This window comes from Rana temporaria, chromosome 8, assembly GCF_905171775.1.
Source record: "Rana temporaria chromosome 8, aRanTem1.1, whole genome shotgun sequence".
In the NCBI taxonomy this organism is placed as follows: Eukaryota; Metazoa; Chordata; class Amphibia; order Anura; family Ranidae; genus Rana; species Rana temporaria.
The window spans coordinates 155,280,971-155,305,707 of NC_053496.1; the positions used below are offsets into that span (position 1 = coordinate 155,280,971).

General features: G+C 49.5%; 1 protein-coding gene, 77 non-coding genes and 4 pseudogenes across 78 annotated transcripts in view; all 82 read right to left on the minus strand.

Moving 5' to 3' along the window:
• Positions 1–24,737, minus strand: part of LOC120909248 — a 65,495-nt gene that overhangs the window by 4,609 nt on the left and 36,149 nt on the right. The gene's annotated exons all lie outside the window — the stretch shown is intronic.
• Positions 58–176, minus strand: LOC120912033. The gene has a single exon (XR_005742796.1). It is a non-coding gene; the product is annotated as a 5S ribosomal RNA (ribosomal RNA).
• On the minus strand, positions 277–395 carry LOC120912044. The gene has a single exon (XR_005742807.1). It is a non-coding gene; the product is annotated as a 5S ribosomal RNA (ribosomal RNA).
• LOC120912056 lies at positions 496–614 on the minus strand. The gene has a single exon (XR_005742818.1). It is a non-coding gene; the product is annotated as a 5S ribosomal RNA (ribosomal RNA).
• On the minus strand, positions 715–833 carry LOC120912067. The gene has a single exon (XR_005742829.1). It is a non-coding gene; the product is annotated as a 5S ribosomal RNA (ribosomal RNA).
• LOC120912079 lies at positions 934–1,052 on the minus strand. The gene has a single exon (XR_005742840.1). It is a non-coding gene; the product is annotated as a 5S ribosomal RNA (ribosomal RNA).
• LOC120912091 lies at positions 1,153–1,271 on the minus strand. The gene has a single exon (XR_005742851.1). It is a non-coding gene; the product is annotated as a 5S ribosomal RNA (ribosomal RNA).
• On the minus strand, positions 1,372–1,490 carry LOC120912103. Its single transcript, XR_005742863.1, has one exon. It is a non-coding gene; the product is annotated as a 5S ribosomal RNA (ribosomal RNA).
• On the minus strand, positions 1,591–1,709 carry LOC120912114. Its single transcript, XR_005742874.1, has one exon. It is a non-coding gene; the product is annotated as a 5S ribosomal RNA (ribosomal RNA).
• Positions 1,810–1,928, minus strand: LOC120912125. Its single transcript, XR_005742885.1, has one exon. It is a non-coding gene; the product is annotated as a 5S ribosomal RNA (ribosomal RNA).
• LOC120912137 lies at positions 2,029–2,147 on the minus strand. Its single transcript, XR_005742896.1, has one exon. It is a non-coding gene; the product is annotated as a 5S ribosomal RNA (ribosomal RNA).
• Positions 2,248–2,366, minus strand: LOC120912149. Its single transcript, XR_005742907.1, has one exon. It is a non-coding gene; the product is annotated as a 5S ribosomal RNA (ribosomal RNA).
• Positions 2,467–2,585, minus strand: LOC120912160. Its single transcript, XR_005742918.1, has one exon. It is a non-coding gene; the product is annotated as a 5S ribosomal RNA (ribosomal RNA).
• Positions 2,686–2,804, minus strand: LOC120912172. Its single transcript, XR_005742929.1, has one exon. It is a non-coding gene; the product is annotated as a 5S ribosomal RNA (ribosomal RNA).
• On the minus strand, positions 2,905–3,023 carry LOC120912183. The gene has a single exon (XR_005742940.1). It is a non-coding gene; the product is annotated as a 5S ribosomal RNA (ribosomal RNA).
• LOC120912195 lies at positions 3,124–3,242 on the minus strand. Its single transcript, XR_005742951.1, has one exon. It is a non-coding gene; the product is annotated as a 5S ribosomal RNA (ribosomal RNA).
• On the minus strand, positions 3,343–3,461 carry LOC120912206. The gene has a single exon (XR_005742962.1). It is a non-coding gene; the product is annotated as a 5S ribosomal RNA (ribosomal RNA).
• LOC120912219 lies at positions 3,562–3,680 on the minus strand. The gene has a single exon (XR_005742974.1). It is a non-coding gene; the product is annotated as a 5S ribosomal RNA (ribosomal RNA).
• LOC120912230 lies at positions 3,781–3,899 on the minus strand. Its single transcript, XR_005742985.1, has one exon. It is a non-coding gene; the product is annotated as a 5S ribosomal RNA (ribosomal RNA).
• On the minus strand, positions 4,000–4,118 carry LOC120912642. Its single transcript, XR_005743172.1, has one exon. It is a non-coding gene; the product is annotated as a 5S ribosomal RNA (ribosomal RNA).
• LOC120912241 lies at positions 4,219–4,337 on the minus strand. The gene has a single exon (XR_005742996.1). It is a non-coding gene; the product is annotated as a 5S ribosomal RNA (ribosomal RNA).
• Positions 6,177–6,295, minus strand: LOC120912252. Its single transcript, XR_005743007.1, has one exon. It is a non-coding gene; the product is annotated as a 5S ribosomal RNA (ribosomal RNA).
• On the minus strand, positions 6,396–6,514 carry LOC120912263. Its single transcript, XR_005743018.1, has one exon. It is a non-coding gene; the product is annotated as a 5S ribosomal RNA (ribosomal RNA).
• LOC120912274 lies at positions 6,616–6,734 on the minus strand. The gene has a single exon (XR_005743029.1). It is a non-coding gene; the product is annotated as a 5S ribosomal RNA (ribosomal RNA).
• LOC120911954 lies at positions 6,835–6,953 on the minus strand. Its single transcript, XR_005742721.1, has one exon. It is a non-coding gene; the product is annotated as a 5S ribosomal RNA (ribosomal RNA).
• LOC120912285 lies at positions 7,054–7,172 on the minus strand. Its single transcript, XR_005743040.1, has one exon. It is a non-coding gene; the product is annotated as a 5S ribosomal RNA (ribosomal RNA).
• LOC120912297 lies at positions 7,273–7,391 on the minus strand. Its single transcript, XR_005743041.1, has one exon. It is a non-coding gene; the product is annotated as a 5S ribosomal RNA (ribosomal RNA).
• LOC120912308 lies at positions 7,492–7,610 on the minus strand. The gene has a single exon (XR_005743042.1). It is a non-coding gene; the product is annotated as a 5S ribosomal RNA (ribosomal RNA).
• On the minus strand, positions 7,707–7,825 carry LOC120912320. Its single transcript, XR_005743043.1, has one exon. It is a non-coding gene; the product is annotated as a 5S ribosomal RNA (ribosomal RNA).
• On the minus strand, positions 7,925–8,043 carry LOC120911961. Its single transcript, XR_005742727.1, has one exon. It is a non-coding gene; the product is annotated as a 5S ribosomal RNA (ribosomal RNA).
• On the minus strand, positions 8,135–8,253 carry LOC120912043. The gene has a single exon (XR_005742806.1). It is a non-coding gene; the product is annotated as a 5S ribosomal RNA (ribosomal RNA).
• Positions 8,347–8,465, minus strand: LOC120911639. The gene has a single exon (XR_005742414.1). It is a non-coding gene; the product is annotated as a 5S ribosomal RNA (ribosomal RNA).
• LOC120911640 lies at positions 8,557–8,675 on the minus strand. The gene has a single exon (XR_005742415.1). It is a non-coding gene; the product is annotated as a 5S ribosomal RNA (ribosomal RNA).
• On the minus strand, positions 8,766–8,884 carry LOC120911641. The gene has a single exon (XR_005742416.1). It is a non-coding gene; the product is annotated as a 5S ribosomal RNA (ribosomal RNA).
• LOC120911643 lies at positions 8,975–9,093 on the minus strand. The gene has a single exon (XR_005742418.1). It is a non-coding gene; the product is annotated as a 5S ribosomal RNA (ribosomal RNA).
• LOC120911644 lies at positions 9,184–9,302 on the minus strand. Its single transcript, XR_005742419.1, has one exon. It is a non-coding gene; the product is annotated as a 5S ribosomal RNA (ribosomal RNA).
• On the minus strand, positions 9,393–9,511 carry LOC120911646. Its single transcript, XR_005742420.1, has one exon. It is a non-coding gene; the product is annotated as a 5S ribosomal RNA (ribosomal RNA).
• On the minus strand, positions 9,602–9,720 carry LOC120911647. The gene has a single exon (XR_005742421.1). It is a non-coding gene; the product is annotated as a 5S ribosomal RNA (ribosomal RNA).
• LOC120911648 lies at positions 9,811–9,929 on the minus strand. The gene has a single exon (XR_005742422.1). It is a non-coding gene; the product is annotated as a 5S ribosomal RNA (ribosomal RNA).
• LOC120912097 lies at positions 10,020–10,138 on the minus strand. The gene has a single exon (XR_005742857.1). It is a non-coding gene; the product is annotated as a 5S ribosomal RNA (ribosomal RNA).
• On the minus strand, positions 10,229–10,347 carry LOC120911971. Its single transcript, XR_005742737.1, has one exon. It is a non-coding gene; the product is annotated as a 5S ribosomal RNA (ribosomal RNA).
• Positions 10,438–10,556, minus strand: LOC120911649. Its single transcript, XR_005742423.1, has one exon. It is a non-coding gene; the product is annotated as a 5S ribosomal RNA (ribosomal RNA).
• Positions 10,647–10,765, minus strand: LOC120911650. Its single transcript, XR_005742424.1, has one exon. It is a non-coding gene; the product is annotated as a 5S ribosomal RNA (ribosomal RNA).
• On the minus strand, positions 10,856–10,974 carry LOC120911651. The gene has a single exon (XR_005742426.1). It is a non-coding gene; the product is annotated as a 5S ribosomal RNA (ribosomal RNA).
• On the minus strand, positions 11,065–11,183 carry LOC120912157. Its single transcript, XR_005742915.1, has one exon. It is a non-coding gene; the product is annotated as a 5S ribosomal RNA (ribosomal RNA).
• LOC120911652 lies at positions 11,275–11,393 on the minus strand. The gene has a single exon (XR_005742427.1). It is a non-coding gene; the product is annotated as a 5S ribosomal RNA (ribosomal RNA).
• Positions 11,483–11,600, minus strand: LOC120912349 (annotated as a pseudogene).
• Positions 11,691–11,799, minus strand: LOC120912373 (annotated as a pseudogene).
• On the minus strand, positions 11,890–12,008 carry LOC120911653. The gene has a single exon (XR_005742428.1). It is a non-coding gene; the product is annotated as a 5S ribosomal RNA (ribosomal RNA).
• On the minus strand, positions 12,099–12,217 carry LOC120911905. The gene has a single exon (XR_005742674.1). It is a non-coding gene; the product is annotated as a 5S ribosomal RNA (ribosomal RNA).
• Positions 12,308–12,426, minus strand: LOC120911655. The gene has a single exon (XR_005742430.1). It is a non-coding gene; the product is annotated as a 5S ribosomal RNA (ribosomal RNA).
• LOC120912104 lies at positions 12,517–12,635 on the minus strand. Its single transcript, XR_005742864.1, has one exon. It is a non-coding gene; the product is annotated as a 5S ribosomal RNA (ribosomal RNA).
• Positions 12,726–12,844, minus strand: LOC120912534. Its single transcript, XR_005743097.1, has one exon. It is a non-coding gene; the product is annotated as a 5S ribosomal RNA (ribosomal RNA).
• Positions 12,935–13,053, minus strand: LOC120911657. Its single transcript, XR_005742431.1, has one exon. It is a non-coding gene; the product is annotated as a 5S ribosomal RNA (ribosomal RNA).
• LOC120911658 lies at positions 13,144–13,262 on the minus strand. The gene has a single exon (XR_005742432.1). It is a non-coding gene; the product is annotated as a 5S ribosomal RNA (ribosomal RNA).
• On the minus strand, positions 13,353–13,471 carry LOC120911659. The gene has a single exon (XR_005742433.1). It is a non-coding gene; the product is annotated as a 5S ribosomal RNA (ribosomal RNA).
• LOC120912212 lies at positions 13,562–13,680 on the minus strand. The gene has a single exon (XR_005742968.1). It is a non-coding gene; the product is annotated as a 5S ribosomal RNA (ribosomal RNA).
• LOC120911972 lies at positions 13,771–13,889 on the minus strand. Its single transcript, XR_005742738.1, has one exon. It is a non-coding gene; the product is annotated as a 5S ribosomal RNA (ribosomal RNA).
• LOC120911660 lies at positions 13,980–14,098 on the minus strand. The gene has a single exon (XR_005742434.1). It is a non-coding gene; the product is annotated as a 5S ribosomal RNA (ribosomal RNA).
• LOC120912350 lies at positions 14,188–14,305 on the minus strand (annotated as a pseudogene).
• On the minus strand, positions 14,396–14,504 carry LOC120912356 (annotated as a pseudogene).
• Positions 14,595–14,713, minus strand: LOC120911661. Its single transcript, XR_005742435.1, has one exon. It is a non-coding gene; the product is annotated as a 5S ribosomal RNA (ribosomal RNA).
• Positions 14,804–14,922, minus strand: LOC120911906. The gene has a single exon (XR_005742675.1). It is a non-coding gene; the product is annotated as a 5S ribosomal RNA (ribosomal RNA).
• On the minus strand, positions 15,013–15,131 carry LOC120911662. The gene has a single exon (XR_005742436.1). It is a non-coding gene; the product is annotated as a 5S ribosomal RNA (ribosomal RNA).
• On the minus strand, positions 15,222–15,340 carry LOC120911663. The gene has a single exon (XR_005742437.1). It is a non-coding gene; the product is annotated as a 5S ribosomal RNA (ribosomal RNA).
• LOC120912545 lies at positions 15,431–15,549 on the minus strand. Its single transcript, XR_005743098.1, has one exon. It is a non-coding gene; the product is annotated as a 5S ribosomal RNA (ribosomal RNA).
• LOC120911664 lies at positions 15,640–15,758 on the minus strand. Its single transcript, XR_005742438.1, has one exon. It is a non-coding gene; the product is annotated as a 5S ribosomal RNA (ribosomal RNA).
• Positions 15,849–15,967, minus strand: LOC120911665. The gene has a single exon (XR_005742439.1). It is a non-coding gene; the product is annotated as a 5S ribosomal RNA (ribosomal RNA).
• On the minus strand, positions 16,058–16,176 carry LOC120911667. The gene has a single exon (XR_005742441.1). It is a non-coding gene; the product is annotated as a 5S ribosomal RNA (ribosomal RNA).
• Positions 16,267–16,385, minus strand: LOC120911668. Its single transcript, XR_005742442.1, has one exon. It is a non-coding gene; the product is annotated as a 5S ribosomal RNA (ribosomal RNA).
• LOC120911941 lies at positions 16,476–16,594 on the minus strand. Its single transcript, XR_005742708.1, has one exon. It is a non-coding gene; the product is annotated as a 5S ribosomal RNA (ribosomal RNA).
• LOC120911669 lies at positions 16,685–16,803 on the minus strand. Its single transcript, XR_005742443.1, has one exon. It is a non-coding gene; the product is annotated as a 5S ribosomal RNA (ribosomal RNA).
• On the minus strand, positions 16,894–17,012 carry LOC120912326. Its single transcript, XR_005743044.1, has one exon. It is a non-coding gene; the product is annotated as a 5S ribosomal RNA (ribosomal RNA).
• LOC120911973 lies at positions 17,103–17,221 on the minus strand. Its single transcript, XR_005742739.1, has one exon. It is a non-coding gene; the product is annotated as a 5S ribosomal RNA (ribosomal RNA).
• LOC120911670 lies at positions 23,084–23,202 on the minus strand. Its single transcript, XR_005742444.1, has one exon. It is a non-coding gene; the product is annotated as a 5S ribosomal RNA (ribosomal RNA).
• Positions 23,293–23,411, minus strand: LOC120911671. The gene has a single exon (XR_005742445.1). It is a non-coding gene; the product is annotated as a 5S ribosomal RNA (ribosomal RNA).
• On the minus strand, positions 23,502–23,620 carry LOC120912236. Its single transcript, XR_005742991.1, has one exon. It is a non-coding gene; the product is annotated as a 5S ribosomal RNA (ribosomal RNA).
• LOC120912132 lies at positions 23,711–23,829 on the minus strand. The gene has a single exon (XR_005742891.1). It is a non-coding gene; the product is annotated as a 5S ribosomal RNA (ribosomal RNA).
• Positions 23,920–24,038, minus strand: LOC120911874. Its single transcript, XR_005742643.1, has one exon. It is a non-coding gene; the product is annotated as a 5S ribosomal RNA (ribosomal RNA).
• LOC120911673 lies at positions 24,129–24,247 on the minus strand. The gene has a single exon (XR_005742446.1). It is a non-coding gene; the product is annotated as a 5S ribosomal RNA (ribosomal RNA).
• On the minus strand, positions 24,337–24,455 carry LOC120912250. Its single transcript, XR_005743005.1, has one exon. It is a non-coding gene; the product is annotated as a 5S ribosomal RNA (ribosomal RNA).
• On the minus strand, positions 24,546–24,664 carry LOC120912019. The gene has a single exon (XR_005742783.1). It is a non-coding gene; the product is annotated as a 5S ribosomal RNA (ribosomal RNA).

Sequence of the window (24,737 nt, forward strand, 5' to 3'; positions counted from 1 at the left end):
GAAAGACTCGGGGAAAAAAAAGATTCAAGGACTCCACCACACCAACTAAAAAAAAAAAGCCTACAGCACCTGGTATTCCCAGGCGGTCTCCCATCCAGGTACTAACCAGGCCCGACCCTGCTTAGCCTCCGAGATCAGACGAGATCGGGCGCTTTCAGGGTGATGTGGCCGTAGGCGATAACCATGGCTGTCCTTAACTCTCTTGAAGATAGCATGGAAGAAAGACTCGGGGAAAAAAAAGATTCAAGGACTCCACCACACCAACTAAAAAAAAAAAGCCTACAGCACCTGGTATTCCCAGGCGGTCTCCCATCCAGGTACTAACCAGGCCCGACCCTGCTTAGCCTCCGAGATCAGACGAGATCGGGCGCTTTCAGGGTGATGTGGCCGTAGGCGATAACCATGGCTGTCCTTAACTCTCTTGAAGATAGCATGGAAGAAAGACTCGGGGAAAAAAAAGATTCAAGGACTCCACCACACCAACTAAAAAAAAAAAGCCTACAGCACCTGGTATTCCCAGGCGGTCTCCCATCCAGGTACTAACCAGGCCCGACCCTGCTTAGCCTCCGAGATCAGACGAGATCGGGCGCTTTCAGGGTGATGTGGCCGTAGGCGATAACCATGGCTGTCCTTAACTCTCTTGAAGATAGCATGGAAGAAAGACTCGGGGAAAAAAAAGATTCAAGGACTCCACCACACCAACTAAAAAAAAAAAGCCTACAGCACCTGGTATTCCCAGGCGGTCTCCCATCCAGGTACTAACCAGGCCCGACCCTGCTTAGCCTCCGAGATCAGACGAGATCGGGCGCTTTCAGGGTGATGTGGCCGTAGGCGATAACCATGGCTGTCCTTAACTCTCTTGAAGATAGCATGGAAGAAAGACTCGGGGAAAAAAAAGATTCAAGGACTCCACCACACCAACTAAAAAAAAAAAGCCTACAGCACCTGGTATTCCCAGGCGGTCTCCCATCCAGGTACTAACCAGGCCCGACCCTGCTTAGCCTCCGAGATCAGACGAGATCGGGCGCTTTCAGGGTGATGTGGCCGTAGGCGATAACCATGGCTGTCCTTAACTCTCTTGAAGATAGCATGGAAGAAAGACTTGGGGAAAAAAAAGATTCAAGGACTCCACCACACCAACTAAAAAAAAAAAGCCTACAGCACCTGGTATTCCCAGGCGGTCTCCCATCCAGGTACTAACCAGGCCCGACCCTGCTTAGCCTCCGAGATCAGACGAGATCGGGCGCTTTCAGGGTGATGTGGCCGTAGGCGATAACCATGGCTGTCCTTAACTCTCTTGAAGATAGCATGGAAGAAAGACTCGGGAAAAAAAAAGATTCAAGGACTCCACCACACCAACTAAAAAAAAAAAGCCTACAGCACCTGGTATTCCCAGGCGGTCTCCCATCCAGGTACTAACCAGGCCCGACCCTGCTTAGCCTCCGAGATCAGACGAGATCGGGCGCTTTCAGGGTGATGTGGCCGTAGGCGATAACCATGGCTGTCCTTAACTCTCTTGAAGATAGCATGGAAGAAAGACTCGGGGAAAAAAAAGATTCAAGGACTCCACCACACCAACTAAAAAAAAAAAGCCTACAGCACCTGGTATTCCCAGGCGGTCTCCCATCCAGGTACTAACCAGGCCCGACCCTGCTTAGCCTCCGAGATCAGACGAGATCGGGCGCTTTCAGGGTGATGTGGCCGTAGGCGATAACCATGGCTGTCCTTAACTCTCTTGAAGATAGCATGGAAGAAAGACTCGGGGAAAAAAAAGATTCAAGGACTCCACCACACCAACTAAAAAAAAAAAGCCTACAGCACCTGGTATTCCCAGGCGGTCTCCCATCCAGGTACTAACCAGGCCCGACCCTGCTTAGCCTCCGAGATCAGACGAGATCGGGCGCTTTCAGGGTGATGTGGCCGTAGGCGATAACCATGGCTGTCCTTAACTCTCTTGAAGATAGCATGGAAGAAAGACTCGGGGAAAAAAAAGATTCAAGGACTCCACCACACCAACTAAAAAAAAAAAGCCTACAGCACCTGGTATTCCCAGGCGGTCTCCCATCCAGGTACTAACCAGGCCCGACCCTGCTTAGCCTCCGAGATCAGACGAGATCGGGCGCTTTCAGGGTGATGTGGCCGTAGGCAATAACCATGGCTGTCCTTAACTCTCTTGAAGATAGCATGGAAGAAAGACTCGGGGAAAAAAAAGATTCAAGGACTCCACCACACCAACTAAAAAAAAAAAGCCTACAGCACCTGGTATTCCCAGGCGGTCTCCCATCCAGGTACTAACCAGGCCCGACCCTGCTTAGCCTCCGAGATCAGACGAGATCGGGCGCTTTCAGGGTGATGTGGCCGTAGGCGATAACCATGGCTGTCCTTAACTCTCTTGAAGATAGCATGGAAGAAAGACGCGGGGAAAAAAAAGATTCAAGGACTCCACCACACCAACTAAAAAAAAAAAGCCTACAGCACCTGGTATTCCCAGGCGGTCTCCCATCCAGGTACTAACCAGGCCCGACCCTGCTTAGCCTCCGAGATCAGACGAGATCGGGCGCTTTCAGGGTGATGTGGCCGTAGGCGATAACCATGGCTGTCCTTAACTCTCTTGAAGATAGCATGGAAGAAAGACTCGGGGAAAAAAAAGATTCAAGGACTCCACCACACCAACTAAAAAAAAAAAGCCTACAGCACCTGGTATTCCCAGGCGGTCTCCCATCCAGGTACTAACCAGGCCCGACCCTGCTTAGCCTCCGAGATCAGACGAGATCGGGCGCTTTCAGGGTGATGTGGCCGTAGGCGATAACCATGGCTGTCCTTAACTCTCTTGAAGATAGCATGGAAGAAAGACTCGGGGAAAAAAAAGATTCAAGGACTCCACCACACCAACTAAAAAAAAAAAGCCTACAGCACCTGGTATTCCCAGGCGGTCTCCCATCCAGGTACTAACCAGGCCCGACCCTGCTTAGCCTCCGAGATCAGACGAGATCGGGCGCTTTCAGGGTGATGTGGCCGTAGGCGATAACCATGGCTGTCCTTAACTCTCTTGAAGATAGCATGGAAGAAAGACTCGGGGAAAAAAAAGATTCAAGGACTCCACCACACCAACTAAAAAAAAAAAGCCTACAGCACCTGGTATTCCCAGGCGGTCTCCCATCCAGGTACTAACCAGGCCCGACCCTGCTTAGCCTCCGAGATCAGACGAGATCGGGCGCTTTCAGGGTGATGTGGCCGTAGGCGATAACCATGGCTGTCCTTAACTCTCTTGAAGATAGCATGGAAGAAAGACTCGGGGAAAAAAAAGATTCAAGGACTCCACCACACCAACTAAAAAAAAAAAGCCTACAGCACCTGGTATTCCCAGGCGGTCTCCCATCCAGGTACTAACCAGGCCCGACCCTGCTTAGCCTCCGAGATCAGACGAGATCGGGCGCTTTCAGGGTGATGTGGCCGTAGGCGATAACCATGGCTGTCCTTAACTCTCTTGAAGATAGCATGGAAGAAAGACTCGGGGAAAAAAAAGATTCAAGGACTCCACCACACCAACTAAAAAAAAAAAGCCTACAGCACCTGGTATTCCCAGGCGGTCTCCCATCCAGGTACTAACCAGGCCCGACCCTGCTTAGCCTCCGAGATCAGACGAGATCGGGCGCTTTCAGGGTGATGTGGCCGTAGGCGATAACCATGGCTGTCCTTAACTCTCTTGAAGATAGCATGGAAGAAAGACTCGGGGAAAAAAAAGATTCAAGGACTCCACCACACCAACTAAAAAAAAAAAGCCTACAGCACCTGGTATTCCCAGGCGGTCTCCCATCCAGGTACTAACCAGGCCCGACCCTGCTTAGCCTCCGAGATCAGACGAGATCGGGCGCTTTCAGGGTGATGTGGCCGTAGGCGATAACCATGGCTGTCCTTAACTCTCTTGAAGATAGCATGGAAGAAAGACTCGGGGAAAAAAAAGATTCAAGGACTCCACCACACCAACTAAAAAAAAAAAGCCTACAGCACCTGGTATTCCCAGGCGGTCTCCCATCCAGGTACTAACCAGGCCCGACCCTGCTTAGCCTCCGAGATCAGACGAGATCGGGCGCTTTCAGGGTGATGTGGCCATAGGCGATAACCATGGCTGTCCTTAACTCTCTTGAAGATAGCATGGAAGAAAGACTCGGGGAAAAAAAAGATTCAAGGACTCCACCACACCAACTAAAAAAAAAAAGCCTACAGCACCTGGTATTCCCAGGCGGTCTCCCATCCAGGTACTAACCAGGCCCGACCCTGCTTAGCCTCCGAGATCAGACGAGATCGGGCGCTTTCAGGGTGATGTGGCCGTAGGCGATAACCATGGCTGTCCTTAACTCTCTTGAAGATAGCATGGAAGAAAGACTCGGGGAAAAAAAAGATTCAAGGACTCCACCACACCAACTAAAAAAAAAAAGCCTACAGCACCTGGTATTCCCAGGCGGTCTCCCATCCAGGTACTAACCAGTAGTGTTGAGCAGAATATGCCATATTCGATTTCGCGATATATCTCGAATATATATTCGAATATTCGAGATATATTCGCTAAATTCGAATATTCGTGATATTTTATCGAAAGTAAATGATTGCGATTTTTCGCTATTGCGAATGCGAAAATAATTGCGATTTTTTGATAACTGCGGTAGGAGCACTCTGATTGGCTCAGAATATTCGTGATATTTTATCGAAATATCGCAACATGCGAATGCGATATTTATTGCGCAATTTCGAGAAATGCTGGAGGAGCGCTCTGATTGGCTCAGAATATTCGTGATATTTTATCGAAATATCGCAACATGCGAATGCGATATTTATTGCGCAATTTCGAGAAATGCTGTAGGAGCACTCTGATTGGCTCAGAATATTCGTGATATTTTACAATACAAAATAATTGCGAATATTCGGCAAATGCGGAAGGAGCACTCTGATTGGCTCAGAATATTCTTGATATTTTACAATACAAAATAATTGCGAATATTCGGCAAATGCAGAAGGAGCACTCTGATTGGCTCAGAATATTCTTGATATTTTACAATACAAAATAATTGCGAATATTCGGCAAATGCGGAAGGAGCACTCTGATTGGCTCAGAATATTCTTGATATTTTACAATACAAAATAATTGCGAATATTCGGGAAATGCGGAAGGAGCACTCTGATTGGCTCAGAATATTCGTGATATTTTACAATAGAAAATAAAAAGTGTTTTGCATTGGTGGTGATTCTTTACTCTATCCATCTGTCACAGCCGTTTGTCAATCAAACACCTTGAAGATTGAACACGTTCATGCTGCATGCTTTGGACTTTTTTTCACTTCACATATCAAAGACATTTTTATGAAAGATTATTTTTCTATTATTGGGACTATATTTCTTTATATATTTGTTTCACTGTGTATTTCACAAGTTATTTGCGCTTGCTTATTTTATAATTTGCCCACATGTCTTGTCACTAGACATATTTTTTATTCTTGTAGAGCGACTCCATTTTCTGTCTTGTATTAATTTATGTTGTATAACATTTTTGAGTTGCTGCTGTATTCTCCCCTTTTTTAAGGTATGCGCAATTTTTTCCTTCTTACAAAAAATAATAATATCAAACATACAAATATTCATAACATACACATACACAAAGCCCCCCCCTTTTGCATCAGAGACAATCAGAGTTCTCCTACCACAGTTATCGAAAATTCGCAATCATTTTCGCATTCGCAATAGCGAAAAATCGCAATTTTTTTTTTTTCAATTTGGCAACATAAAAGGATCGCCTCAGCTTAGCTACTCGGCCCAGGGTCTCTAATCATACCAGCAATGCTTTTAGACGTCGATAGGATGTGATCTGTTTTAAAAATCAAATTGAAAAAATGCGAATATTCGGAATTGCGAATATTCACCGCGAAATTCGAAATATAGCGCGATTTCTCGAATATGCTATATTCGAGTCGAATATTCGCAATGCGAATATTCGTGAGCAACACTACTAACCAGGCCCGACCCTGCTTAGCCTCCGAGATCAGACGAGATCGGGCGCTTTCAGGGTGATGTGGCCGTAGGCGATAACCATGGCTGTCCTTAACTCTCTTGAAGATAGCATGGAAGAAAGACTCGGGGAAAAAAAAGATTCAAGGACTCCACCACACCAACTAAAAAAAAAAAGCCTACAGCACCTGGTATTCCCAGGCGGTCTCCCATCCAGGTACTAACCAGGCCCGACCCTGCTTAGCCTCCGAGATCAGACGAGATCGGGCGCTTTCAGGGTGATGTGGCCGTAGGCGATAACCATGGCTGTCCTTAACTCTCTTGAAGATAGCATGGAAGAAAGACTCGGGGAAAAAAAAGATTCAAGGACTCCACCACACCAACTAAAAAAAAAAAGCCTACAGCACCTGGTATTCCCAGGCGGTCTCCCATCCAGGTACTAACCAGGCCCGACCCTGCTTAGCCTCCGAGATCAGACGAGATCGGGCGCTTTCAGGGTGATGTGGCCGTAGGCGATAACCATGGCTGTCCTTAACTCTCTTGAAGATAGCATGGAAGAAAGACTCGGGGGAAAAAAAAGATTCAAGGACTCCACCACACCAACTAAAAAAAAAAAGCCTACAGCACCTGGTATTCCCAGGCGGTCTCCCATCCAGGTACTAACCAGGCCCGACCCTGCTTAGCCTCCGAGATCAGACGAGATCGGGCGCTTTCAGGGTGATGTGGCCGTAGGCGATAACCATGGCTGTCCTTAACTCTCTTGAAGATAGCATGGAAGAAAGACTCGGGGAAAAAAAAGATTCAAGGACTCCACCACAACAACTAAAAAAAAAAAGCCTACAGCACCTGGTATTCCCAGGCGGTCTCCCATCCAGGTACTAAGCAGGCCCGACCCTGCTTAGCCTCCGAGATCAGACGAGATCGGGCGCTTTCAGGGTGATGTGGCCGTAGGCGATAACCATGGCTGTCCTTAACTCTCTTGAAGATAGCATGGAAGAAAGACTCGGGGAAAAAAAAGATTCAAGGACTCCACCACACCAACTAAAAAAAAAAAGCCTACAGCACCTGGTATTCCCAGGCGGTCTCCCATCCAGGTACTAACCAGGCCCGACCCTGCTTAGCCTCCGAGATCAGACGAGATCGGGCGCTTTCAGGGTGATGTGGCCGTAGGCGATAACCATGGCTGTCCTTAACTCTCTTGAAGATAGCATGGAAGAAAGACTCGGGGAAAAAAAAGATTCAAGGACTCCACCACACCAACTAAAAAAAAAAAGCCTACAGCACCTGGTATTCCCAGGCGGTCTCCCATCCAGGTACTAACCAGGCCCGACCCTGCTTAGCCTCCGAGATCAGACGAGATCGGGCGCTTTCAGGGTGATGTGGCCGTAGGCGATAACCATGGCTGTCCTTAACTCTCTTGAAGATAGCATGGAAGAAAGACTCGGGGAAAAAAAAGATTCAAGGACTCCACCACACCAACTAAAAAAAAAAAGCCTACAGCACCTGGTATTCCCAGGCGGTCTCCCATCCAGGTACTAACCAGGCCCGACCCTGCTTAGCCTCCGAGATCAGACGAGATCGGGCGCTTTCAGGGTGATGTGGCCGTAGGCGATAACCATGGCTGTCCTTAACTCTCTTGAAGATAGCATGGAAGAAAGACAAGGGAAAAAAAGAGATTCAAGACTCCACCACGACACCCAAAAAAAAGCCTACAGCACCTGGTATTCCCAGGCGGTCTCCCATCCAGGTACTAACCAGGCCCGACCCTGCTTAGCCTCCGAGATCAGACGAGATCGGGCGCTTTCAGGGTGATGTGGCCGTAGGCTATAACCATGGCTGTCCTTAACTCTCTTGAAGATAGCATGGAAGAAAGACTGGGGAAAAAAAGAGATTCAAGACTCCACCACAACAACCAAAACAAAAAAGCCTACAGCACCTGGTATTCCCAGGCGGTCTCCCATCCAGGTACTAACCAGGCCCGACCTTGCTTAGCCTCCGAGATCAGATGAGATTGGGCGCTTTCAAGGTGATGTGGCCGTAGGCGATAACCGTGGCAGTCCTTAACTCTCTTGAAGATAGCATGGAAGAAAGACTGGGGAAAAAAAGAGATTCAAGACTCCACCAACCAAAAAAAAGCCTACAGCACCTGGTATTCCCAGGCGGTCTCCCATCCAGGTACTAACCAGGCCCGACCCTGCTTAGCCTCCGAGATCAGACAAGATCGGGCGCTTTCAAGGTGATGTGGCCGTAGGCGATAACCATGGCTGTCCTTAACTCTCTTGAAGATAGCATGGAAGAAAGACTGGGGGAAAAAAAGAGATTCAAGGACTCCACCACAACAAAAAAAGCCTACAGCACCTGGTATTCCCAGGCGGTCTCCCATCCAGGTACTAACCAGGCCCGACCCTGCTTAGCCTCCGAGATCAGACGAGATCGGGCGCTTTCAAGGTGATGTGGCCGTAGGCGATAACCATGGCTGTCCTTAACTCTCTTGAAGATAGCATGGAAGAAAGACTGGGGGAAAAAAGAGATTCAAGGACTCCACCAAAACAAAAAAGCCTACAGCACCTGGTATTCCCAGGCGGTCTCCCATCCAGGTACTAACCAGGCCCGACCCTGCTTAGCCTCCGAGATCAGACGAGATCGGGCGCTTTCAAGGTGATGTGGCCGTAGGCGATAACCATGGCTGTCCTTAACTCTCTTGAAGATAGCATGGAAGAAAGACTGGGGGAAAAAAGAGATTCAAGACTCCACCAAAACAAAAAAGCCTACAGCACCTGGTATTCCCAGGCGGTCTCCCATCCAGGTACTAACCAGGCCCGACCCTGCTTAGCCTCCGAGATCAGACGAGATCGGGCGCTTTCAAGGTGATGTGGCCGTAGGCGATAACCATGGCTGTCCTTAACTCTCTTGAAGATAGCATGGAAGAAAGACTGGGGGAAAAAAGAGATTCAAGACTCCACCAAAACAAAAAAGCCTACAGCACCTGGTATTCCCAGGCGGTCTCCCATCCAGGTACTAACCAGGCCCGACCCTGCTTAGCCTCCGAGATCAGACGAGATCGGGCGCTTTCAAGGTGATGTGGCCGTAGGCGATAACCATGGCTGTCCTTAACCCTCTGGAAGATAGCATGGAAGAAAGACTGGGGGAAAAAAGAGATTAAAGACTCCACCAAAACAAAAAAGCCTACAGCACCTGGTATTCCCAGGCGGTCTCCCATCCAGGTACTAACCAGGCCCGACCCTGCTTAGCCTCCGAGATCAGACGAGATCGGGCGCTTTCAAGGTGATGTGGCCGTAGGCGATAACCATGGCTGTCCTTAACTCTCTTGAAGATAGCATGGAAGAAAGACTGGGGGAAAAAAGAGATTCAAGACTCCACCAAAACAAAAAAGCCTACAGCACCTGGTATTCCCAGGCGGTCTCCCATCCAGGTACTAACCAGGCCCGACCCTGCTTAGCCTCCGAGATCAGACGAGATCGGGCGCTTTCAAGGTGATGTGGCCGTAGGCGATAACCATGGCTGTCCTTAACTCTCTTGAAGATAGCATGGAAGAAAGACTGGGGGAAAAAAGAGATTCAAGACTCCACCAAAACAAAAAAGCCTACAGCACCTGGTATTCCCAGGCGGTCTCCCATCCAGGTACTAACCAGGCCCGACCCTGCTTAGCCTCCGAGATCAGACGAGATCGGGCGCTTTCAAGGTGATGTGGCCGTAGGCGATAACCATGGCTGTCCTTAACTCTCTTGAAGATAGCATGGAAGAAAGACTGGGGGAAAAAAGAGATTCAAGACTCCACCAAAACAAAAAAGCCTACAGCACCTGGTATTCCCAGGCGGTCTCCCATCCAGGTACTAACCAGGCCCGACCCTGCTTAGCCTCCGAGATCAGACGAGATCGGGCGCTTTCAAGGTGATGTGGCCGTAGGCGATAACCATGGCTGTCCTTAACTCTCTTGAAGATAGCATGGAAGAAAGACTGGGGGAAAAAAGAGATTCAAGACTCCACCAAAACAAAAAAGCCTACAGCACCTGGTATTCCCAGGCGGTCTCCCATCCAGGTACTAACCAGGCCCGACCCTGCTTAGCCTCCGAGATCAGACGAGATCGGGTGCTTTCAAGGTGATGTGGCCGTAGGCGATAACCATGGCTGTCCTTAACTCTCTTGAAGATAGCATGGAAGAAAGACTGGGGGAAAAAAGAGATTCAAGACTCCACCAAAACAAAAAAGCCTACAGCACCTGGTATTCCCAGGCGGTCTCCCATCTAGGTACTAACCAGGCCCGACCCTGCTTAGCCTCCGAGATCAGACGAGATCGGGCGCTTTCAAGGTGATGTGGCCATAGGCGATAACCATGGCTGTCCTTAACTCTCTTGAAGATAGCATGGAAGAAAGACTGGGGGAAAAAAGAGATTCAAGACTCCACCAAAACAAAAAAGCCTACAGCACCTGGTATTCCCAGGCGGTCTCCCATCCAGGTACTAACCAGGCCCGACCCTGCTTAGCCTCCGAGATCAGACGAGATCGGGCGCTTTCAAGGTGATGTGGCCGTAGGCGATAACCATGGCTGTCCTTAACTCTCTTGAAGATAGCATGGAAGAAAGACTGGGGGAAAAAAGAGATTCAAGACTCCACCAAAACAAAAAAGCCTACAGCACCTGGTATTCCCAGGCGGTCTCCCATCCAGGTACTAACCAGGCCCGACCCTGCTTAGCCTCCGAGATCAGACGAGATCGGGCGCTTTCAAGGTGATGTGGCCGTAGGCGATAACCATGGCTGTCCTTAACTCTCTTGAAGATAGCATGGAAGAAAGACTGGGGGAAAAAAGAGATTCAAGACTCCACCAAAACAAAAAAGCCTACAGCACCTGGTATTCCCAGGCGGTCTCCCATCCAGGTACTAACCAGGCCCGACCCTGCTTAGCCTCCGAGATCAGACGAGATCGGGCGCTTTCAAGGTGATGTGGCCGTAGGCGATAACCATGGCTGTCCTTAACTCTCTTGAAGATAGCATGGAAGAAAGACTGGGGGAAAAAAGAGATTCAAGACTCCACCAAAACAAAAAAGCCTACAGCACCTGGTATTGCCAGGCGGTCTCCCATCCAGGTACTAACCAGGCCCGACCCTGCTTAGCCTCCGAGATCAGACGAGATCGGGCGCTTTCAAGGTGATGTGGCCGTAGGCGATAACCATGGCTGTCCTTAACTCTCTTGAAGATAGCATGGAAGAAAGACTGGGGGGAAAAAAGAGATTCAAGACTCCACCAAAACAAAAAAGCCTACAGCACCTGGTATTCCCAGGCGGTCTCCCATCCAGGTACTAACCAGGCCCGACCCTGCTTAGCCTCCGAGATCAGACGAGATCGGGCGCTTTCAAGGTGATGTGGCCGTAGGCGATAACCTTGGCTGTCCTTAACTCTCTTGAAGATAGCATGGAAGAAAGACTGGGGGAAAAAAGAGATTCAAGACTCCACCAAAACAAAAAACCTACAGCACCTGGTATTCCCAGGCGGTCTCCAATCCAGGTACTAACCAGGCCGACCCTGCTTAGCCTCCGAGATCAGACGAGATCGGGCGCTTTCAAGGTGATGTGGCCGTAGGCGATAACCATGGCTGTCCTTAACTCTCTTGAAGATAGCATGGAAGAAAGACTGGGGGAAAAAAGAGATTCAAGACTCCACCAAAACAAAAAAGCCTACAGCACCTGGTATTCCCAGGCGGTCTCCCATCCAGGTACTAACCAGGCCCGACCCTGCTTAGCCTCCGAGATCAGGCGCTTTCAAGGTGATGTGGCCGTAGGCGATAACCATGGCTGTCCTTAACTCTCTTGAAGATAGCATGGAAGAAAGACTGGGGGAAAAAAGAGATTCAAGACTCCACCAAAACAAAAAAGCCTACAGCACCTGGTATTCCCAGGCGGTCTCCCATCCAGGTACTAACCAGGCCCGACCCTGCTTAGCCTCCGAGATCAGACGAGATCGGGCGCTTTCAAGGTGATGTGGCCGTAGGCGATAACCATGGCTGTCCTTAACTCTCTTGAAGATAGCATGGAAGAAAGACTGGGGGAAAAAAGAGATTCAAGACTCCACCAAAACAAAAAAGCCTACAGCACCTGATATTCCCAGGCGGTCTCCCATCCAGGTACTAACCAGGCCCGACCCTGCTTAGCCTCCGAGATCAGACGAGATCGGGCGCTTTCAAGGTGATGTGGCCGTAGGCGATGACCATGGCTGTCCTTAACTCTCTTGAAGATAGCATGGAAGAAAGACTGGGGGAAAAAAGAGATTCAAGACTCCATCAAAACAAAAAAGCCTACAGCACCTGGTATTCCCAGGCGGTCTCCCATCCAGGTACTAACCAGGCCCGACCCTGCTTAGCCTCCGAGATCAGACGAGATCGGGCGCTTTCAAGGTGATGTGGCCGTAGGCAATAACCATGGCTGTCCTTAACTCTCTTGAAGATAGCATGGAAGAAAGACTGGGGGAAAAAAGAGATTCAAGACTCCACCAAAACAAAAAAGCCTACAGCACCTGGTATTCCCAGGCGGTCTCCCATCCAGGTACTAACCAGGCCCGACAATGCTTAGCCTCCGAGATCAGACGAGATCGGGCGCTTTCAAGGTGATGTGGCCGTAGGCGATAACCATGGCTGTCCTTAACTCTCTTGAAGATAGCATGGAAGAAAGACTGGGGGAAAAAAGAGATTCAAGACTCCACCAAAACAAAAAAGCCTACAGCACCTGGTATTCCCAGGCGGTCTCCCATCCAGGTACTAACCAGGCCCAACCCTGCTTAGCCTCCGAGATCAGACGAGATCGGGCGCTTTCAAGGTGATGTGGCCGTAGGCAATAACCATGGCTGTCCTTAACTCTCTTGAAGATAGCATGGAAGAAAGACTGGGGGAAAAAAGAGATTCAAGACTCCACCAAAACAAAAAAGCCTACAGCACCTGGTATTCCCAGGCGGTCTCCCATCCAGGTACTAACCAGGCCCGACCCTGCTTAGCCTCCGAGATCAGACGAGATCGGGCGCTTTCAAGGTGATGTGGCCGTAGGCGATAACCATGGCTGTCCTTAACTCTCTTGAAGATAGCATGGAAGAAAGACTGGGGGAAAAAAGAGATTCAAGACTCCACCAAAACAAAAAAGCCTACAGCACCTGGTATTCCCAGGCGGTCTCCCATCCAGGTACTAACCAGGCCCGACCCTGCTTAGCCTCCGAGATCAGACGAGATCGGGCGCTTTCAAGGTGATGTGGCCGTAGGCGATAACCATGGCTGTCCTTAACTCTCTTGAAGATAGCATGGAAGAAAGACTGGGGGAAAAAAGAGATTCAAGACTCCACCAAAACAAAAAAGCCTACAGCACCTGGTATTCCCAGGCGGTCTCCCATCCAGGTACTAACCAGGCCCGACCCTGCTTAGCCTCCGAGATCAGACGAGATCGGGCGCTTTCAAGGTGATGTGGCCGTAGGCGATAACCATGGCTGTCCTTAACTCTCTTGAAGATAGCATGGAAGAAAGACTGGGGGAAAAAAGAGATTCAAGACTCCACCAAAACAAAAAAGCCTACAGCACCTGGTATTCCCAGGCGGTCTCCCATCCAGGTACTAACCAGGCCCGACCCTGCTTAGCCTCCGAGATCAGACGAGATCGGGTGCTTTCAAGGTGATGTGGCCGTAGGCGATAACCATGGCTGTCCTTAACTCTCTTGAAGATAGCATGGAAGAAAGACTGGGGGAAAAAAGAGATTCAAGACTCCACCAAAACAAAAAAGCCTACAGCACCTGGTATTCCCAGGCGGTCTCCCATCTAGGTACTAACCAGGCCCGACCCTGCTTAGCCTCCGAGATCAGACGAGATCGGGCGCTTTCAAGGTGATGTGGCCATAGGCGATAACCATGGCTGTCCTTAACTCTCTTGAAGATAGCATGGAAGAAAGACTGGGGGAAAAAAGAGATTCAAGACTCCACCAAAACAAAAAAGCCTACAGCACCTGGTATTCCCAGGCGGTCTCCCATCCAGGTACTAACCAGGCCCGACCCTGCTTAGCCTCCGAGATCAGACGAGATCGGGCGCTTTCAAGGTGATGTGGCCGTAGGCGATAACCTTGGCTGTCCTTAACTCTCTTGAAGATAGCATGGAAGAAAGACTGGGGGAAAAAAGAGATTCAAGACTCCACCAAAACAAAAAACCTACAGCACCTGGTATTCCCAGGCGGTCTCCAATCCAGGTACTAACCAGGCCGACCCTGCTTAGCCTCCGAGATCAGACGAGATCGGGCGCTTTCAAGGTGATGTGGCCGTAGGCGATAACCATGGCTGTCCTTAACTCTCTTGAAGATAGCATGGAAGAAAGACTGGGGGAAAAAAGAGATTCAAGACTCCACCAAAACAAAAAAGCCTACAGCACCTGGTATTCCCAGGCGGTCTCCCATCCAGGTACTAACCAGGCCCGACCCTGCTTAGCCTCCGAGATCGGGCGCTTTCAAGGTGATGTGGCCGTAGGCGATAACCATGGCTGTCCTTAACTCTCTTGAAGATAGCATGGAAGAAAGACTGGGGGAAAAAAGAGATTCAAGACTCCACCAAAACAAAAAAGCCTACAGCACCTGGTATTCCCAGGCGGTCTCCCATCCAGGTACTAACCAGGCCCGACCCTGCTTAGCCTCCGAGATCAGACGAGATCGGGCGCTTTCAAGGTGATGTGGCCGTAGGCGATAACCATGGCTGTCCTTAACTCTCTTGAAGATAGCATGGAAGAAAGACTGGGGGAAAAAAGAGATTCAAGACTCCACCAAAACAAAAAAGCCTACAGCACCTGATATTCCCAGGCGGTCTCCCATCCAGGTACTAACCAGGCCCGACCCTGCTTAGCCTCCGAGATCAGACGAGATCGGGCGCTTTCAAGGTGATGTGGCCGTAGGCGATGACCATGGCTGTCCTTAACTCTCTTGAAGATAGCATGGAAGAAAGACTGGGGGAAAAAAGAGATTCAAGACTCCATCAAAACAAAAAAGCCTACAGCACCTGGTATTCCCAGGCGGTCTCCCATCCAGGTACTAACCAGGCCCGACCCTGCTTAGCCTCCGAGATCAGACGAGATCGGGCGCTTTCAAGGTGATGTGGCCGTAGGCGATAACCATGGCTGTCCTTAACTCTCTTGAAGATAGCATGGAAGAAAGACTGGGGGAAAAAAGAGATTCAAGACTCCACCAAAACAAAAAAGCCTACAGCACCTGGTATTCCCAGGCGGTCTCCCATCCAGGTACTAACCAGGCCCGACCCTGCTTAGCCTCCGAGATCAGACGAGATCGGGCGCTTTCAAGGTGATGTGGCCGTAGGCGATAACCATGGCTGTCCTTAACTCTCTTGAAGATAGCATGGAAGAAAGACTGGGGGAAAAAAGAGATTCAAGACTCCACCAAAACAAAAAAGCCTACAGCACCTGGTATTCCCAGGCGGTCTCCCATCCAGGTACTAACCAGGCCCAACCCTGCTTAGCCTCCGAGATCAGACGAGATCGGGCGCTTTCAAGGTGATGTGGCCGTAGGCAATAACCATGGCTGTCCTTAACTCTCTTGAAGATAGCATGGAAGAAAGACTGGGGGAAAAAAGAGATTCAAGACTCCACCAAAACAAAAAAGCCTACAGCACCTGGTATTCCCAGGCGGTCTCCCATCCAGGTACTAACCAGGCCCGACCCTGCTTAGCCTCCGAGATCAGACGAGATCGGGCGCTTTCAAGGTGATGTGGCCGTAGGCGATAACCATGGCTGTCCTTAACTCTCTTGAAGATAGCATGGAAGAAAGACTGGGGGAAAAAAGAGATTCAAGACTCCACCAAAACAAAAAAGCCTACAGCACCTGGTATTCCCAGGCGGTCTCCCATCCAGGTACTAACCAGGCCCGACCCTGCTTAGCCTCCGAGATCAGACGAGATCGGGCGCTTTCAAGGTGATGTGGCCGTAGGCGATAACCATGGCTGTCCTTAACTCTCTTGAAGATAGCATGGAAGAAAGACTGGGGGAAAAAAGAGATTCAAGACTCCACCAAAACAAAAAAGCCTACAGCACCTGGTATTCCCAGGCGGTCTCCCATCCAGGTACTAACCAGGCCCGACCCTGCTTAGCCTCCGAGATCAGACGAGATCGGGCGCTTTCAAGGTGATGTGGCCGTAGGCGATAACCATGGCTGTCCTTAACTCTCTTGAAGATAGCATGGAAGAAAGACTGGGGGAAAAAAGAGATTCAAGACTCCACCAAAACAAAGAAGCCTACAGCACCTGGTATTCCCAGGCGGTCTCCCATCCAGGTACTAACCAGGCCCGACCCTGCTTAGCCTCCGAGATCAGACGAGATCGGGCGCTTTCAAGGTGATGTGGCCGTAGGCGATAACCATGGCTGTCCTTAACTCTCTTGAAGATAGCATGGAAGAAAGACTGGGGGAAAAAAGAGATTCAAGACTCCACCAAAACAAAAAAGCCTACAGCACCTGGTATTCCCAGGCGGTCTCCCATCCAGGTACTAACCAGGCCCGACCCTGCTTCGCCTCCGAGATCAGACGAGATCGGGCGCTTTCAAGGTGATGTGGCCGTAGGCGATAACCATGGCTGTCCTTAACTCTCTTGAAGATAGCATGGAAGAAAGACTGGGGGAAAAAAGAGATTCAAGACTCCACCAAAACAAAAAAGCCTACAGCACCTGGTATTCCCAGGCGGTCTCCCATCCAGGTACTAACCAGGCCCGACCCTGCTTAGCCTCCGAGATCAGACGAGATCGGGCGCTTTCAAGGTGATGTGGCCGTAGGCGATAACCATGGCTGTCCTTAACTCTCTTGAAGATAGCATGGAAGAAAGACTGGGGGAAAAAAGAGATTCAAGACTCCACCAAAACAAAAAAGCCTACAGCACCTGGTATTCCCAGGCGGTCTCCCATCCAGGTACTAACCAGGCCCGACCCTGCTTAGCCTCCGAGATCAGACGAGATCGGGTGCTTTCAAGGTGATGTGGCCGTAGGCGATAACCATGGCTGTCCTTAACTCTCTTGAAGATAGCATGGAAGAAAGACTGGGGGAAAAAAGAGATTCAAGACTCCACCAAAACAAAAAAGCCTACAGCACCTGGTATTCCCAGGCGGTCTCCCATCTAGGTACTAACCAGGCCCGACCCTGCTTAGCCTCCGAGATCAGACGAGATCGGGCGCTTTCAAGGTGATGTGGCCATAGGCGATAACCATGGCTGTCCTTAACTCTCTTGAAGATAGCATGGAAGAAAGACTGGGGGAAAAAAGAGATTCAAGACTCCACCAAAACAGGGGGCGTGGTCTGCCAGCGCCGGAGATGGCTGCCTAGACTGAGAGCTCGTCAGTCCGAGGGGAAAAGAGAAGCTACACAGGCCCTATCAGCTTCACCATCGAGTGCCATCCTCACTCAGCAACGACCGGAGGACACGGGGAACAATGTCCAGAAAGCGGATGACGGATCCGCAACCCAAGAAGCTGACGGCGTTCTTCTCCACGCCACAGCACAAGGTCAGTCAGACCAAACATGGCGGCGGCGCGGCGGCGGCTCCAGAGGCCTACACGGATCTCCCTGACGAGATCCCGGAGACGAATGCCGCCCACAGACCTCCGCTGTCCCCTACTACCAGAGCGGGTGATAATCCCCTCACAGGAAGCCCGGCCAAAGCCCGAATGCGGCTGGAAAGCCAGCCGGCGGCCTCATCACTAATTGAGCCCCAGGCTTTTAGTCCCCTGAAATCCAACCAGGCCTTACAGTCATCCATGGCGTCTTTCCCCACCTCAGGCCAGCCAGTCATGGACACGACTCTAAAAGACATGCTGCTCTCACTACAGGGATCCTTAATGTCTGATCTGTCCTCCTTATTTACTAAAATGTCGGCTGACATGCATGCAATAGATGATAGAGTTACCCACCTGGAAGATAGCATGGAGGAATGCACCTCAACTGTAAATGACCTCATAGACTCCATGCATGAAGTGAAAGATGAGCAGTCCTGGATGAGGCGCAAAATCGCAGATTTGGAGGACAGATCCAGACGAAACAACGTAAAACTGAGAGGAATCCCTGAATCGATCCTTCCGATCGATCTACCTAGATACGCCAAAGAATTAATGCATGCAATCCTCCCAGATGCGGCACCTAGAGATCTAATTGTGGACCGTATCCACAGAATCGCAAAGCCATCGCACCTTGCTGCCTCGGTACCCAGAGATGTGCTCATGAGAGTTCATTTTTTCCATGTAAAGGAAAGACTCCTCATAACAGCAAGACTTAACCCACAGCTCCCTGGGCCATATGAAGGCGTCTCCCTATACGCTGATTTATCCAAATTCACTCTGCAACTGAGGAGGCAACTCAATCCTGTTACTAAAGGGTTACATAACCACAAGATTCAATTCAAATGGAGATACCCAGCCACACTGCTGATCAACAAAAATGGAGCTACTCATGTGATTCATAGCCTGGAAAAGGGGCTTCAACTGCTCCATACTTGGGGGATACTTCCTGATCCGCCACACCCTCCGGAGACTCCCCTGGCCCAAAGGGGACAGCGCCCACCACGGCACTCTCCTGCTACGCAGGCTACCTAATAAGCCGTTCGGCTTTTGAGATCATTGGGCCTCTATATCTACCATGTTATTGCCCCTCGGCTACCAGCCTTTCCTCCATTTGTTTTGCTCACTGTTTTTGTTTAAGTGTTACTGCTTCACTCTGATTTGACTTTGATCCCCTCATAGTGGCTTAGCTGGGTGTATCTGCCCTCTATCCCACCGTTTGACTCTGTTGGTGGACGTCCCACCTGATTCAGTTACTGTCCAGAATCCGATTGACCTAGACCTTACTCCGTTTCCTCAGAATAACTTTGCCTTTTTACAGATACAACCTACCAACGTCGATTTCCCACAAACGCCTGACCACCTTGGGACTCGCTGGGTGTCATCCACTACCAAGTTCCGAGACACAGCTATCCGTAGCCCACATCTAACCGTAAGTGACTAGTCCAGCTCCTGGACACACACACCTCATAATGCCACTCAACATTCTGTCCATTAATGCCAACGGGCTTAACCACCCGGCCAAGAGACACTCCTTATGGAAGACGGCCCTGGACCTACAGTGTGATATTGTGTGTGTTCAGGAAACTCACTTCATGTCCACAGCGGCTCCGGTCTGCAAGCATAAACATTTTAACCAGGTTTTCTCCGCACCGTTTACCTCCAAGAAGAGAGGGGTGCTGATTGCAATCAAGGACTCGATTGCATTCCAACTGAAACAGTCGATCATTGACCCGGAGGGTCGCTTTATAATCCTTATTTGTACCATTAACAATGTTGTGTTCACCTTAGTTAATGTATACGCTCCGAATGCCAAGCAGATGAGATTCTTGCGAAAATTGATGGCCATAATTTCTCCCATAAGGCAAGGTCGACTACTACTTTGTGGCGACTTAAATATTGTACCGGAGGTCCATATAGACTCCACCTCTGCGGCAAAACGCAGAGAGTCCCCTCTGAAGGCATTCATGAGCAAACAGGATCTTTTTGATGTATGGAGGTGCGTGCATGGGGCGGAGAGGGATTACTCCTATTTCTCTCCCTTCCATGGTACGTACACGCGCATTGACCTATTTTTGATAGACAAGTGGTTACTACAGGAGGTTAGTGCAGCGGACATCCATACCATATCCTGGTCCGACCACGCCCCCATCACGCTCTCTCTGGCAGATCTGCCGAGACGAACGCAAACATCTCTCTGGAGAGCGAACAACTTTTTATTGCAACACCCCTCCTACTCTCCAGGAATCACAGATGAATTGCGGGAATACTTTAACGACAATGTCGGCTCTGTGTCGGATCAGGGTATGGTGTGGAATGCACACAAAGCATTTATCAGGGGAGTGTTGATAAAGACCAGCTCCCAGTATAAAAAAAAAAGACTGCAACAGATAGACTCCCTTACCTCCCAGATAGATGACCTAGAGACGCGAAACAAATCGCACACTCTACCATCACAATCGGCGCACATATTATCCCTGAGGCAGAAACTAAGGCTTCTTCTTCTGCACTCCTTTGAGAGTATGCAGAGAAAGCTGAAGGCCATCTCGTACTCCACGTCTAATAAAGCGGGCAAGGCCCTTGCCCGGAGAATCAAAGGCCGCAGAATAAAGAGTAAAATAGACCATTTATTCCATCCTCACACAAAAGCAGAACTTAGAGACCCCCAAAAGATAGCGGACGCTTTCAGCGACTACTACAGTGACCTTTATAATTTAAACCGCGACTCTAACACACACCAACCTACTTCCGACGATATCAAACGATTTCTTGACCATGTAGCTCTACCTGAACTGAAGATAGAACAACTGTCCCGCTTAAATGATCCCTTCACTACCCAGGAGGTACTAGCCACGATAGCATCACTCCCAAAGGGGAAATCACCGGGCCCAGATGGCCTCTCAGGGGAATACTACAAACAATATGGCGACATACTAGCCCCCCACCTGACTTCCCTTTTCAATACTGCAGCCTCCTCCTCTAAATTCCCGAAAGAGTCCTTACAAGCAGTAATAGTCACTTTGCCCAAACCAGGGAAAGACCCCATACACCCGCAAAACTTCCGCCCCATCTCGCTTTTAAACCTTGACTTAAAGATTTATGCGAAGACACTAGCCACAAGACTGATTGACATAATGCCCACGTTAATTCACAGGGACCAATCCGGATTTACGACGGGTAGGCAAACTTCGGACGCCACCAGACGACTTATTGACATACTTCACTATGCCGAGTCCACTGGAACGCCTTCTCTGCTCCTATCTTTGGACGCAGAGAAGGCGTTCGACCGGATACACTGGGGCTACCTTCAACAAGTCCTCGAAAAATTCGGATTTAAAGGCCAGATCCTGAATGCCCTCTTAGCTCTGTACACCACACCCTCAGCCAGGGTATTCTCAGAGGGCATGCTTTCCAGGCCGTTTGACATATCTAACGGTACGAGACAGGGGTGCCCCCTTTCCCCGTTGATTTTCAACCTACTAATCGAACCCCTGGCAGAGCACATACGACTGAATCCTAAAATAACTGGCTTCAGGATCGGCCCACATCACCACAAAATAAGTCTTTTTGCGGATGATGTTATCCTCATGTTGTCCAATCCCACGTCCTCCCTAGTAGAGACCCACAACACTCTGCAATGGTTTAGTAAAGTCTCTTACTATAAAGTGAACACCACTAAATCTTATGTATTGGACTTGGGATTGGATGCCACCACAAAAAACCTACTACAAATTAACTGTCCCTTTGCATGGGCCGACAGTGACATATCATACCTGGGGATCAAACTCACAAGAAAATCGAAAAATCTCTTCACAACCAACTTCAAACCCTTCCTTGCCAAACTCCAAATCGACGTACAGACCCTTGCCAAACACGAACTGTCCTGGTCAGGAAGGTTAGCAGCTTTTAAAATGATGTACCTGCCCCAGGTACTTTACTTATTTCGGGCTATGCCTATACCCATTCCCAAATCTTATTTTAGATCCCTCCAAACACTACTCAACAGGCTATTGTGGCAGGGGAAAAAACCCCGTTGCGCACAGCACATGCTGACCAAACATAAACTAGCGGGTGGGGCCGGATCTATAGACTTCGAAGACTACTATTGGGCATCAGTTATGACTCAGCTTCGGGACTGGTTTCAGGCGCCTCCGGATGCTCCTTGGAGCCGTCTGGAATCAGCTTTACTCCAACGCCACGACCTACAGAGTTGGGTACTGGGCACCCCACTAGGAGTCCCCATCTCCAGCTCACTCCCACCAACTATGAAAACAGCCGCCATGGCATGGCGTAAACTTACAACCATGGGCAACACTTCTGAACACACCTTCTCCCCACCTCTCCCAATTGACATTTTACAACACTTCACGACAGACCTCTCCCTCACGAACTGGAAGTCTCAGGGAGTAGCTCTCCTTGGAGATATCCTCCAAGACGGGTCACTGTTACCGTTTGCTCACCTGCAAGAGAAATTTGGCCTCCGCTGTACTGAACTCTTCAACTACCTTAGAGTAAAACATTGCCTTGATCATATCGACAATACAAGTTACACCATACCTCTTGGGGTATGGACGTTCCTGATAGCAAAAAAAACACACACTAAGGGAATATCTTTTTTCTACAACCTCTCACAACAAAAACGTATTTTTTCCAAATCAAAACCACATCTCCACTGGGACGCGGATTTGGGTTGCACCTTCTCCGAGTCGCAGTGGCAGACAGCCTTAAGCTCCATATACAAGTCCACCAAGAACTCTGCCTTCTGGGAACTAGCACAAAAAATATCCCTACGGTGGTATCTAACCCCCACGAGGGTAGCGAAATTTAGCCCCTCCACGTCTGAAAACTGCTGGAGATGCGACTCCGGTAGAGGAGACATCCTCCACATCCTCTGGTCATGTCCTCTTATACAACCGTACTGGACAGAGGTATTCCGTATTGTTACGGATATCGCTCAGACACAGATAGACCCAAACCCTGCTCTGGCACTGTTGAACTTGACAATTGACGTAGTACACCCCAAATACTGGGTGGTACTGACCAACATTCTTCTTGTAGCAAGACTGGCTATAACTAGACTATGGAAAACCACTCAAGTACCATCCATGGAACATACCATAGACCAGATCAATATACATTACAACTACGAACTGATGTTGGCCTCCAGCGAGGGCCGCCTCCAAAAGATGCAACACAAGTGGGAACCCTGGTCACAATGGAATAGGTCAGAGGATTATCTGTGAATAGGCTATACGGCGCAGAATGCCAAAAATATCCCCGCCTGTATTATAGGCGGTGATCTGATGTCTGTTATAAGCATACTTACTCCTGAAAAGTAATACCTGTTTTCTTTTGTATCTGAGACGACGTAAATATTTGTTTTGACATATATGCATACTTGATCGGATTATTGACAATGTATACTTACCTTCCTTTTTCTGCTCATTTTGTGCAAAAACTTTCAATAAAAACTATTGATTAAAAAAAAAAAAGACTCCACCAAAACAAAAAAGCCTACAGCACCTGGTATTCCCAGGCGGTCTCCCATCCAGGTACTAACCAGGCCCGACCCTGCTTAGCCTCCGAGATCAGACGAGATCGGGCGCTTTCAAGGTGATGTGGCCGTAGGCGATAACCATGGCTGTCCTTAACTCTCTTGAAGATAGCATGGAAGAAAGACTGGGGGAAAAAAGAGATTCAAGACTCCACCAAAACAAAAAAGCCTACAGCACCTGGTATTCCCAGGCGGTCTCCCATCCAGGTACTAACCAGGCCCGACCCTGCTTAGCCTCCGAGATCAGACGAGATCGGGCGCTTTCAAGGTGATGTGGCCGTAGGCGATAACCATGGCTGTCCTTAACTCTCTTGAAGATAGCATGGAAGAAAGACTGGGGGAAAAAAGAGATTCAAGACTCCACCAAAACAAAAAAGCCTACAGCACCTGGTATTGCCAGGCGGTCTCCCATCCAGGTACTATTCAGGCCCGACCCTGCTTAGCCTCCGAGATCAGACGAGATCGGGCGCTTTCAAGGTGATGTGGCCGTAGGCGATAACCATGGCTGTCCTTAACTCTCTTGAAGATAGCATGGAAGAAAGACTGGGGGAAAAAAGAGATTCAAGACTCCACCAAAACAAAAAAGCCTACAGCACCTGGTATTCCCAGGCGGTCTCGCATCCAGGTACTAACCAGGCCCGACCTTGCTTAGCCTCCGAGATCAGACGAGATCGGGCGTTTTCAAGGTGATGTGGCCGTAGGCAATAACCATGGCTGTCCTTAACTCTCTTGAAGATAGCATGGAAGAAAGACTGGGGGAAAAAAGAGATTCAAGACTCCACCAAAACAAAAAAGCCTACAGCACCTGGTATTCCCAGGCGGTCTCCCATCCAGGTACTAACCAGGCCCGACCTTGCTTAGCCTCCGAGATCAGACGAGATCAGGCGCTTTCAAGGTGATGTGGCCGTAGGCGATAACCATGGCTGTCCTTAACTCTCTTGAAGATAGCATGGAAGAAAGACTGGGGGAAAAAAGAGATTCAAGACTCCACCAAAACAAAAAAGCCTACAGCACCTGGTATTCCCAGGCGGTCTCCCATCCAGGTACTAACCAGGCCCGACCCTGCTTAGCCTCCGAGATCAGACGAGATCGGGCGCTTTCAAGGTGATGTGGCCGTAGGCGATAACCATGGCTGTCCTTAACTCTCTTGAAGATAGCATGGAAGAAAGAATGCGGGAAAAAGAGATTCAAGACTCCACCAAAACAAAAAAGCCTACAGCACCTGGTATTCCCAGGCGGTCTCCCATCCAGGTACTAACCAGGCCCGACCTTGCTTAGTCTCCGAGATCAGACGAGATTGGGCGCTTTCAAGGTGATGTGGCCGTAGGCGATAATCATGGCTGTCCTTAACTCTCTTGAAGATAGCATGGAAGAAAGACTGGGGGAAAAAAGAGATTCAAGACTCCACCAAAACAAAAAAGCCTACAGCACCTGGTATTCCCAGGCGGTCTCCCATCCAGGTACTAACCAGGCCCGACCCTGCTTAGCCTCCAAGATCAGACGAGATCGGGCGCTTTCAAGGTGATGTGGCCGTAGGCGATAACCACGGCTGTCCTTAACTCTCTTGAAGATAGCATGGAAGAAAGACTGGGGGAAAAAAGAGATTCAAGA